Source organism: Schistocerca piceifrons, chromosome 8 (assembly GCF_021461385.2).
Source record: "Schistocerca piceifrons isolate TAMUIC-IGC-003096 chromosome 8, iqSchPice1.1, whole genome shotgun sequence".
NCBI lineage: Eukaryota > Metazoa > Arthropoda > Insecta > Orthoptera > Acrididae > Schistocerca > Schistocerca piceifrons.
In genome coordinates, this window is record NC_060145.1 from 44,341,184 (window position 1) to 44,354,465 (window position 13,282).

Here is a 13,282-nt window from a genome sequence, read left to right on the forward strand (position 1 = left end):
ATTTCTCTTATTTTATCATGATGATCATTTCTCCCTACGCAGGTGGGCGCCAACAGAATATTTTCGCAATCGGAGGAGAAAGTTGGTGATTGAAATTTCGCGAGAAGATCCTACCGCAACGAAAAATGCCTTTGCTTTAATGATTGAAAGTCCAATTCACGTATCCTGCCCGTAGCACTATATCCCCTATTTCGCGATAATACAAAAGAGATGCCCTTGTCCGAACTTTCTCGATGTATTCGGTCAATCACATCTGATGCCGAGCCCACACCGCACAGCAATACTCCAGAAGAGGGCGAACAAGCGTAGTGTAAGCAGTCTCTTTAGTAGATCTGTTGCACTTTCTAAGTATTCTGTCAATAAATCGCGGTCATTGGTTTGCTTCCCCCGCAAAATTACACTACTGGCCATTAAAATTTCTACACCAAGAAGAAATGCAGACGATAAACGGGTATTCATTGGACAAATATGCTATACTAGAACTCACATGTGATTACATTTTTACGCAATTTGGGTGCATAGATCCTGAGAAATCAGTATCCAGAACAACCACCTCTGGCCGTAATAACGGCCTTCATACGTCTGGGCATTGAGTCAAACAGAGCTTGGATGGCGTGTACAGGTACAGCTGCCCGTGCAGCTTCAACACGATACCACAGTTCATCAAGAGTAGTGACTGGCGTATTGTGACGAGCCAGTCGTTCGGCCACCATTGACCAGACGTTTTCAATTGGTGAGAGATCTGGAGGATGTGCTTTCCAGGGCAGCAGTCGATCATTTTCTGTATCCAGAAAGGACCTGCAATATGCGGTCGTGCATTATCCTGCTGAAATGTAGGGTTTCGCAGGGATCGAATGAAGGGTAGAGCCACGGGTCGTAACACATCTGAAATGTTACGTCTACTGTTCAAAGCACCGTCAATGCGAACAAGAGGTGACCGACACATGTAACCAACGGCACCCCATACCATCACGCCGGGTAATACGCCAGTATGGCGATGTCGAATACACGCTGCCAATGTGCATTCTCCGCGATGTCGCCAAACGCGGATGCGACCATCATGATGCTGCAAACAGAACCTGGATTCATCTGAAAAAATGACGTTTTGCCATTCGTGCACCCAGGTTCGTCGTTGAGTACACGATCGCAGGCGCTCCTGTCTGTGATGCTGCGTCAAGGGTAACCGCAGCCATGGTCTCCGAGCTGATAATCCATGCTGCTGCAAACATTGTCGAACTGTTCGTGCAGATGGTTGTTGTCTTTCAAACGTCTCCATCTGTTGACTCAGGGATCGAGACGTGGCTGCACGATCCGTTACAGCCATGCGGATAAGAAGCCTGTCATCTCGACTGCTAGTGATACGAGGCCGTTGGGATCCAGCACGGCGTTACGTATTACCCTCCTGAACCCACCGATTCCATATTGTGCTAACAGTCATTGGATCTCGACTAACACGATACGATAAACCGCAATCGCGATAGGCTATGATCCGAGCTTTATCAGAGTCGGAAACGTGGTGGTACGCATTTCTCCTCCTTACACGAGGCATCACAACAACGTTTCACCAGGCAACGCCGGTCAACTGCTGTTTGTGTATGAGAAATCGATTGGAAACTTTCCTCATGTCAGCACGTTGTAGGTGTCGCCACCGGCGCCAACCTTGTGTGAATGCTCTGGAAAGCTAATCATTTGCATATCACAGCATCTTCTTACTGTCGGTTAAATTTTGCGTCTGTAGCACGTCATCTTCGTGGTGTAGCAATTTTAAAGGCCAGTAGTGTATATATGTTATCGCTCCAATTTAAGTTATTCGTTAGTGTAATCCCTGAGTATTTCGTTGAATTTATAGCTTTAGATTTGTGTGAATTAACGTATTACAGAAATCATAACAAGTTTATTTTAGTAATCATTATTTACAGTCAATTGCCACTGTTCGCACCATACAGATATCTGGTCCAAATAATTTTTGAATTGGTTTTGACCATCTGATGAGTTTACAAGACGATAAATGGCAGCATCATCTGCAATCGATGTAAGAGGGCTGCCCAGATTGTCTCCTGCGTCACTTCCGTACTGGTAGTCTACCAGTGGACAACGTATTTCTTTCCTTTAATATGTTTGTCTCATAACGTTATTTGAAAGAATTCTGAAAGTATTTCTCATTTTTTGCAGGTGAGTGCAGTTTGGGTGGATGCTGTTCTTTAGCTTGCAGTGGTGGTAAGTTAGTATGAATGTTGACATCACGGAAACAGATGTGTTTGAAGATAGGTTCCTGCCACTTCGAAAGGGTTTGTATTGGATACCGGCAGCAAACAGGTAAAATATATAGTGTGTATTGCTCTACTGTGTCATGATGCCAGTTAGTTACCTGAAAAATAACACTAAGATATTTGGCTGCTTAAGATTTTCTGGGAATGCACGTGTATTTTCGCCAACATCATCCCAATCACTGTAGAGCCTCAACGGTGGGATATCCATTTTTGCTGTTCTCTTTCTCAATTGGCGCCTCCATTGCTAAGTTGACCCTTGGCGTGTTGAACAACACAGAGTATCTGGCCGATCGCTAGTAACATCTACTATGAGAAGTTTGTTTAGTTGCAAATATAATGCAGAGATTTGTAGCGGTGTTCCTTTTTCCTTTAAGTATTGCTATAAATCTTAGGGCACGCGTCCGCAAGAAGACGGAGTACTTTAAGGCATTCAGTGTTCATTAAGTACGGCAGAAGAAATCATTTTACATTTTGAGATTATGCCCTCATCGTGCGCTTGAGATCATCGGGAGTCTACCCCTGTTACTGACTGAACCGGTTGTTGGTTGGACGTGGAAACTGGCCGTTACTTTAATGCGGGAGCCATTCAGGTACTTCTCTAAGTCGATTTAAGAACACCTAAAGCCGGGTGGCCAAAGGGATATTTGAGACCCGATATGCCGAAACTCCAATAAAATCTTAACCGCTGCTCCGCCTGACTAGAATTGGCTTTGTGCTCCCCTATGCAGTATGGCTATATTTAAAATAATTTATAACAATGACACTGATCGATTGTTTCATGTAGCCTGAAAAGGAGTACGAAATTCAGCGTTGCGACCCTGATAATGTTCTCATGTCTGGGTCGCACGATACGTATCAACTATCTATCCGTACAAAATTGTTTTATTTGTACTGAAGTGTAGTGAATATCTTTGTTTTGTGCTGTAATGTTTGTCTTCCATTAAAAGAAGATATTAATCCTGTATGGGATGTGAAATAGCTAACATGTCATTTTTTTCTGACCTACGCTACTTGTTACAGTGCAGACACTTTCATGTGATATTTGTATGTTGGGCGGGGGCTTCGGACTATGGTTTCATAAGGAGAGGGGCCAATGTCACTCGATTCTGGCGTAGAAATGACGTCAAAATAACGTGTCACTCGATGCGAGCATGAAAGTCGAAAGTCGATGTCAGTCGATTCAGAGATCCGTGACTGACAGCAGCTTTGCGAGTCCACGTGCAGCAATCTATGCTGTGTTCTAGGTTCCTGCCTAACCATACCCACGGAAATCGCAACATATTTGGAAATAAAGATTTCATTCGCAGCAATTTAATCTGTCCTGTTACTTATCTGCTTAACTTCACCCCGAAAATCGCGACATATTAGGAAATAAACACCGAAATATCTGTGACAAGAGAGGTTACAAATGTCAAGTCGGTTATATGTATGTCAAATGTAAATGACATCGAATGTTGCGGGAGCTACTTCTATTACCTTATTAAGAAGATCACAGAATCAGTCTCAAAAAATGTTCAAATGTGTGTGAAATCTTATGGGACTTAAATGCTAAGGTCATCAGTCCCTAAGAGTGCACACAACCTAAATTATCCTAAGGACAAACACACACATACCCATGCCCGAGGGAGGACTCGAACCTCCGCCGGGACCAGCCGCACAGTCCATGACTGGAGCGCCTGAGACTGCTCGGCTAATCCCGCGCGGCAGAATCAGCCTCAAACGCGAAGATTATGTACAAAGGGTGTTTCCTCAAGAGCGTGCATAAATGTAACAGGACATAGAGATTGCTTCACTGAACAGTTTGAGGTAGGGAACCTGCGTTCGGAGAAATGGAAGTAAACTTGTCTACCGTTTTGTCTAGCATTACTGTTTTCCAGCTTATTTGAAACTAACATGCGTCCAAGTTTACACGCACTGTGCTGTCTATTTACATGTACATTCTTCATATCCTGAAAGGAAACAGGGAGGATGAGCCTGATTGGTTCAAATGGCTCTGAGCACTATGGGACTTAACTGCTGTGGTCATCAGTCCCCTAGAACTTAGAACTACTTAAACCGAACTAACCTAAGGACATCACACACATCCATGCCCGAGGCAGGATTCGAACCTGCGACCGTAGCGGTCACGCGGTTCCAGACTGTAGCGCCTAGAACCGCACGGCCACACCGGCCGGCTCATGAGCCTGATTACTAGGAAGTCATGATGCAGGTTCTGTTTACTGTACTTGTCCATAAAGTGGCACTGTTGTATCGTATTTAGGGTATCCCATGACCGCGATTGCACGTGAAATGGGCACTTCACATACTAGCGTGTGGCGAGTCACTCCACGAACAACAATTACACCCATATCACCCACAACGAGTCCATGCAATGCTTGTGACTGACTTTGTTCCGAGGGTCGAATTCTGTCAGTGGTTGCTGCAACAAATCGACAAGGTTTGCTCCAAACCGTGCTGTTTACTGACGAGACATTTTTTTTTTCGTGATGGTGTTTCGAACAGCAAGAATGGCCATGTGTGGGATGAGGAAAACCCTGATGCTGTAGTAGATTCACACCGTCAAGTACGTTTTTCTGTGAATACTGTTGTGGATTGGCAAGACAGCCAATCCACTATGAGAGGAAGCCGAAAGGCACGCGTTTTAGCTCACGCAGGCTGGCGTGAGGTCTGGAACAGGACACGGAAATGAGAATAGCCAAAAACGTACGTAGCTGCTGGAATGCTTAACTTTAATCCATAATTGGTGAACATAGCTCTTGACGGTACATGTTTTACAGCATCAATAGTAACTGGTAACGGCGCCTTGCTAGGTCGTCTCGGCAAATGAGAGCGTAATTTGTCAGTGAACCATCGCTAGCAAAGTCGGCTGTACAACTGGGGCGAGTGCTAGGAAGTCTCTCTAGACCTGCTGTGTGGCGGCGCTCGGTCTGCAATCACTGATAGTGGCGACACGCGGGTCCGACGTATACTAACGGACCGCGGCCGATTTAAAGGCTACCACCTAGCAAGTGTGGTGTCTGGCTGTGACACCACAAATACCTGGGACGGCACTGAAGGCTACAATATCTCTGGGCCTTATCTTTTACCTAACCGTCTGAATGGCTACCTGTACTTGAAGTTCGTACAAAAAAGTTGTTGGAGAAATTACTCTTGGCTGTTCGTGAGAGGATGTGGATACGACATGGTGGTACATCGCCTCACATCAGTGTGGATGTCCGCAACCACCTCACTGCAGTATTTCCTGGTCGCTGTATTGGAAGGGGATGTCCTATTCTAAGGCCTGCGAGGTCATCTGACCTGAATCCCCTTGATCAGTCCCTATAGGGATATCTAAAGTCACTTGTGTACGAGACCCCAGTGGATATGGACACGGAATTGGTTGCCAGAATTGTAGCTACCTGTGATGTGATTCGAAACACACCAGGGATATTTGTCAAGGAGCGTCAAAATCTTGTTTGGCGATGTCATGCTTGCATTGAGGTTATGGCTGTCAGTTATAGAACATTTTATAAGATCCAGTACAAACGGTACGTTCATTGTGTCACTGATAGTACTTGCAGTTAACTGCAACTACTGCAAATAAAAATGTACACAGTAGTGTGATTTTATTCCCATTATCTCCTTAAGCTGGCTTCTCCGGCCCCAAGTTCACTACCTCAAATTGGTCAGTGGAGCATCCTCTATGTCCTGTAAAATTTTTGCACGCTCCATGTCTTAGTGTACGGCTTCGTGCGCCACCAGAGGGTAGGAACACAACATGCCATCGAACCATTATGGTAGCTGGTCTGCAGGGAACAATTTCAATGTATTTGTGACATCAAGGTAAATGAGACGTCGGGTTGAAGTTTTAAGATCTGTATTTGCAAAGGCTGCAGTCAACATAATTGCGGATATTCCAGGCGGGACAATACTATCGCTTTCCCACCTCTTACTGGGACGCGAACGCGTTCTTTTGACTGATTGCTAGGGGTTGCACACTGCAGAGTCTTATACGTCATGCGCCAGTTTATCGTTAATAGGGAACATAGTGCTCGGAGCCATTTGAATCTCTTTTTTTTTATGGGAAATGCGTATAAGCCATTCCACAATTTAGCGTGCGTGGAACGAAGATGATTTGTACCCCCTACCGCCTTGAGAAGGTTCATGCCCTCATCCAAGAAGACGATTATCCACGTCGAATTGGATTCTGTCAGTGGTTTTTGTAAAGGTGTGCCATTTAACAGGACTTTCCAAATCGTCTACTTTTTACGGATGAGGCATACTTTACGCGAGAGGGTATGTTCAACAGCGACAATCAACACGTGTGGGCACGGGAAAATCCACATGCCGCCTTTGTTTATGGTCACCAAAATCGCTTCGCTGTCAGCATTTGGGCCGGCTTGGTGGGCGATAATCTGATCGGCTCATACATGTTTCCGCGACGACTGAACACAAACAGATGGTCAGTCTCTTTACAAGGAACTCTGCAAGAGTTGTTGGAATATGTTCCACTCGAATTCCGACAGTGAATGTGGTATCAACACGATAGTGAACCTGTGCACTTCGCACATGTTGTGCGAATGCATTTGGACGAAATGTTTGGTGGGAACTGAACTGCATAGAGCGCGGTGGGCTGGTGGCATGACTTGCACGTCCCCCCCCCCCCCCCCCTTAGATTTGATGCCCATTGATTTTTTCTTCTGCTGTCTATGAAACACGCATTGAGGTTAATGCAGAGCTGATAGTGCGCATTATGGCAGCCTCCCACGAAATTTCCACTCTGCCAGGAGTGTCTAAAAGAGTATGACAGCTACTCCAGCGCCGTTACATGGCGGGTGTTCAAGCAGGACGGCGTAATTTCGATCATTTTCTATAACTGTTTTCAAATGAATGTTGTAAAACTTTAAGGCTCACCGGACATTTGACCTTCTGTGTGGATGCACAAACAGTGCCCGAACTCCTACGGGAATCGGCAATAAAAGCCGCGAGTAATGAGTATAATTGGCAGGGGCACTATGAATATAGTGCCGGACAATAAATTGAGGATGTGGGTCTCACGGGAAGCGTGCCTGGGATAACTCCGTGCAGTCGCGCTGTCCTCTTTGTCCTCGGTGGCTCAGATGCGCGATGCCTACCCGTCACATGATGCAACACCCTTATCCACGTTCTCATGCATCGACAAAAAAAAAAAAAAAAAAAAAAAAAAAAAAAAAAAAAAAAAAAAAAAAAAAACAGAGGAAGAAGGCAGAGTATGTCATATTTTCTTGTATTTAATGTTACTCTCTGTAGCATTACTGTTAGTTTTTCAATAAAGATTATTATAAAGATTATTGATAAAAAAGATGGGTAGAGCGCCTGCCATGTAAGCAAGAGATCCCGGGTCGAGACCCGGTCGGGGTACACATTTTCATCTGTCCCCGTTGATATATATCAACGCCTGTATGCAGCTAAGCGTAGTGATTTAATTGTAATTTCATTCACCCCTACTTCTCGTTTACCTTGATCCCACAAATACATTGAAGATGACCTACAGACCTGCTACCATGACGGCTCGGATGGCATGTTGTGTGCCTACCATCTTGGGGGCGCACGGCGCCGTCCAACGACGCCTAGTGCCGTACCGTAATGGATGCGGACATATCCGGAAAATAATTTTCACTATGCAAGACTTGATTATATTCGAAGTGCGTTTAAGACAGAGATATGCTAGAATAAACCATTTCCAACGAAAGAAGAAAGAAAGATAAAGAAATATTAATTTACGGTCGGCCGAAGTGGCCGTGCGGTTAAAGGCGCTGCAGTCTGGAACCGCAAGACCGCTACGGTCGCAGGTTCGAATCCTGCCTCGGGCATGGATGTTTGTGATGTCCTTAGGTTAGTTAGGCTTAACTAGTTCTAAGTTCTAGGGGACTAATGACCTCAGCAGTTGAGTCCCATAGTACTCAGAGCCATCTGAACCATTTTTTTTATTAATTTACGTTCTGTAAGGCGAATAATGTGGCATCTGAGGTAAACAAACACCGAAAAAAAAATTCTTTAACATACTGGAGCGAACTACACAAGTCAAAGTACAGGTTATGGAGTAAAAGTTGGCAAATAGCTTCTTGATGGACTAAAAGTACGCCCTGCGAACTTCTACCCGTAGACTCAAGTACTTTTACCCCATACCTCTATTTTTTTCGACGATTAACAACTAACACACACACACACACACACACACACACACACACACACACACACACACACATGACTGAAGTCGTAGAGTTAAAAGAGGGTATTGGAGGTTTATATCCGCCAATTCCGGTACGGGATAATCTAATTTTTCAAAATATATTAGGTTTATCTGACAATAAAAACTATACAAGTTTTATTTCGAAAACGTACAAATGTGACTTAGCCCATTTTCTCCAGGTATGAGCATCTGACTACCATGGCACTCCAGAACAGAACTAAGGAGATGGTGACGTATGCGCTGCCTGGTGGGAGACCTGAAAACTTGACGTGTATTTTTACCCCAACCTACAATATATCAGGATGCGAACCTTGTTGCTTCCACTCCTTATCAAAATGGCACTAATCACAAGAAAACGTGATGATGTACAGCCGTTGCTTTAATATTATTCATAAAACTACTGAAGGCTATTCCTACTGAAGTTTCCTTAATTGGCGTTTCCTTATAATAAATCGTACCAAGACTATCGTATTTGTGATAAATCTTCAGCGCGCTATTTTCTTGAAACAGCACGCTGTTATAACACGCAGTTTATAATACGTGAATAATGGAATACGAGGAAATTAAATATGACGTCGCCGAAATTTTTCATTTATCGACTGCTGTCGACTTTCGTGGTCGCACCGAGCGCACGCCATTCTGGCGTCACTTCTGCGCTAGATTCGAGTACCACGAGCTCTCCCTTGAGTATGACACCGACAGCATTCTGTCCCGAATCACCTGGTTAATGATGATGATGATGATGATGGTGATGATGATTTGAGATGAGGGGTGCTCGACATCATGATCATCAGCGCCCTGACGAAGAGTCAACGTGCTAATTTCATGGATGGGGACGAAGGCTGCCCCACGTGCGGAGCAGTTTGTAACGTATCAAAGTCTGCCTCCCTTCCTCACCAATACGAGGTGCATTCAAGTTCTAAGACCTCCGATTTTTTTTCTAATTAACTACTCACCCGAAATCGATGAAACTGGCATTAGTTCTCGACGTAATCGCCCTGCAGACGTACACATTTTTCACAACGCTGACGCCATGATTCCATGGGATCGGCGAAGACTTCTTTAGGAGTCTGTTTTGACCACTGGAAAATCGCTGAGGCAATAGCAGCACGGCTGGTGAATGTGCGGCCACGGAGAGTGTCTTTCATTGTTGGAAAAAGCCAAAAGTCACTAGGAGCCAGGTCAGGTGAGTAGGGAGCATGAGGAATCACTTCAAAGTTGTTATCACGAAGAAACTGTTGCGTAACGTTAGCTCGATGTGCGGGTGCGTTGTCTTGGTGAAACAGCACACGCACAGCCCTTCCTGGACGTTGTTGTTGCAGTGCAGGAAGGAATTTGTTCTTCAAAACATTTTCGTAGGATGCACCTGTTACCGTAGTGCCCTTTTAAACGCAATGGGTAAGGATTACGCCCTCGCTGTCCCAGAACATGGACACCATCATTTTCTCAGCACTGGCGGTTACCCGAAATTTTTTTGGTGGCGGTGAATCTGTGTGCTTCCATTGAGCTGACTGGCGCTTTGTTTCTGGATTGAAAAATGGCATCCACGTCTCATCCATTGTCACAACCGACGAAAAGAAAGTCCCATTCGTGCTGTCGTTGCGCGTCAACATTGCTTGGCAACATGCCACACGGGCAGCCGTGTGGTCGTCCGTCAGCATTCGTGGCACCCACCTGGATGACACTTTTCGCATTTTCAGGTCGTCATGCAGGATTGTGTGCACAGAACCCACAGAAATGCCAACTCTGGAGGCGATCTGTTCAACAGTCATTCGGCAATCCCCCAAAACAATTCTCTCCACTTTCTCGATCATGTCGTCAGACCGGCTTGTGCGAGCCCGAGGTTGTTTCGGTTTGTTGTCACACGATGTTCTGCCTTCATTAAACTGTCGCACCCACGAATGCACTTTCGACACATCCATAACTTCATCACCACATGTCTCCTTCAACTGTCGATGAATTTCAATTGGTTTCACACCACGCAAATTCAGAAAACGAATGATTGCACACTGTTCAAGTAAGGAAAACGTCGCCATTTTAAGTATTTAAAACAGTTCTCATTCTCGCCGCTGGCGGTAAAATTCCATCTGCCGTATGGTGCTGCCATCTCTGGGACGTATTGACAATGAACGCGGCCTCATTTTAAAACAATGCGCATGTTTCTATCTCTTTCCAGTCCAGAGAAAAAAAATTGGAGGCCTTAGAACTTGAATGCACCTCGTATAGGGATGAGCCCTGACAGTTCACAAAATTTCACCACCCTTGTAACACTGAAATCAGTATCTGCGAGGATGGTGGGCAGATCTCCATCGAGACTGAGGACTGCCCTAACATCAGTGTGTTGGACACACGTTGCCACAATACGCTGAGCTGAAAATGGCATGCCACAAATTTGTCTCCCGCTGGAGGAGGAAGCCATGTGTCAGAGGAGTGTCCAATGCACAGTCTGGTACGCAGAACCCCCTTCCAGCGACGAGGCCGACTTGAAGTCTGCCGTGACTTTGTGGTCGATTTGAGCGACCGCAGCTTGTTCTCCCTCACCTGTCACCCGCTGAAGCATGATGAGTCTGTCAGATGGCGTGCATGCAACAGGGTGGGACATTGATGAACAGCAGCATCCCGACATGCTTCCTTGGCGGCTTTGTCGGCCATGTCGTTGCCCTGTATCCCAACATGGCCAGATACCCAGCAAAAAATCACCTCTTTGCCATGGTGTTGGAGCCGTTGTAAACAGTCATGGATGAGCTGAATCAGCGGGTCTGCTGAATACATTTGGTCAAGTGCATGCAGTGCACTAAGCGAGTCGGAACAGACAAGAAACCTTTGTACAGTGATGTCTGTGAAAGATCTTCAGTACCGTTAGAACGCTACATAATTTCGCATAGTAAATTGTAAATTGTTCCGGAAAACGCACTTTAAAAATCCTATCACGGAAAACAGCAGAACAACCGAGGATATTCTCTTGCTGTGATCAATCTGTATAGACAACGATAAAATTGTGGTACTACTTAAAATAGACGAAAACAAAGATGTAATAACATAATCTGGAGTACAGATTTTCTTGTACTGTGTCAAGCTTAGAATCATTTGGGGCGTCTGAAGACGCCACGGCGGCAATGCGTTGGCTGCCTATTTTCATGCCTCATAGATCCTAATCATTGAGACAGTCTGTAGCACGTATCCCAAATGGCTTGGTCACATGGGGCCGTTCCTGAATAGCCGTTCAAAGGTCGGTTGGACCACTGAACTAAATGTCAATCAATGAGGTGACGCTGAGATTTTCAGTGCTTGGCGAGCCGAAATGATACGTCGCCGATTCCAGAATGGTAGTTTACCAGCCTCTGCACGCAGACTCGGAACTGGGCTGGTCCGAAAGGCTCCAGTCGATATACGAATGCCCTCAGAGTGGACAGCATCTGAGGTAGGAAGGACAGGCTGATCCGTAGACCAAGCTGCCATAATCTAAACGTGATCGAACAGATGCCCTATAAAACTTCAGGAGGCGGGACCTGTCAGCTCCCCATGTTTTTCCGCTAAGACATTTCAAAATATTCAATGACTGGAAGCCCTTTGTTCGTAGGCCTTTTAGGTGTGGGAGCCAAGTTAATTTCGATTCTAGAGGTAGCGTCTTTGGTCCCGGGTTCGAACCCCGCCGCTGCATAAATTTTGATTAAAAATCAACATTGGCGGCCGAAGACTTCGGCCATAAGAAGTCACCCTCATTCTGCCAACGGCCTTGTCAAAGAGGGCGGAGGAGCGGACAGAGGTTCAGGGCACTCTTTTGTCCTAGGGGTGGGAAAAGCCGGAAGAATCAGCAGTGGTCAACGGCATGAGGATGCAGAAGGCAATGGAGACCACTTCATTGAAGACGCGTAACGTGTATCCACAGGACATGTGGCCTGTAATTGAAGAATTGTCATGATGATCTCTCCATTGGAAAAAGATTCCGGAGAAGTCCCCCATTCGGATCTCCGGGAGGGGACTGCCAAGAGGAAGGTTACCCTGAGAAAAAGACTAATAATCAACGAAAGGATAACGTTCTACGAGTCGGAGCGTGGAATGTCAGGAGCTCGAACGTGCGAGGGAAACTAGAAAATCTGAAAAGGGAAATGCAAAGGCTCAATCTAAATACAGTAGGGTTCAGTGAAGCCAATTGGATAGAAGACAAGGATTTCTGGTCAGATGAGTATAGGGTAATATCAGCAGCAGCAGCGGAAAATGGTCTAACGGGAGTAGGATTCGTTATGAATAGGGAGGTTGGGAATAGAATATGTTACTGTGAACAGTTCAGTGACAGGCTTGTTCTTATCAGAATCGACAGCAAACCAACACCGACAACGATAATTCAGGTATACATGCCGACGTCGCAAGCTGAAGAGATAGAGAAATTATATGTGGGTGTTGGAAGGGTAATACAGTAGGTAAAGGGGGATGAAAATCTAATAGTCATGGGGGACTGGAATGCAGTTGTAGGGGAAGGAGTAGGTGAAAAGGTTATAGGAGAATATGGGCTTGGGACAAGGAGCGAGAGAGGAGAAAGACTAATTGAGTTCTGCAACAAGTTTCAGCTAGTAATAGCGAATACTTTATTCAAGTGGAGGGGATATACTTGGAAAAGGCCGGGTGGTTCGGGAAGATTTCAGTTAGATTACATCATGGTCAGACAGAGATTACGAAATCAGATACTGGATTGTAAGGCATGCCCAGGAGCAGATATAGAGTCATATCACAATATAGTAGTGGTGAAGAGTAGGTTGAAGTTCAAGACATTAGTCAGGAAGAATCAATACGCAAAAAAGTG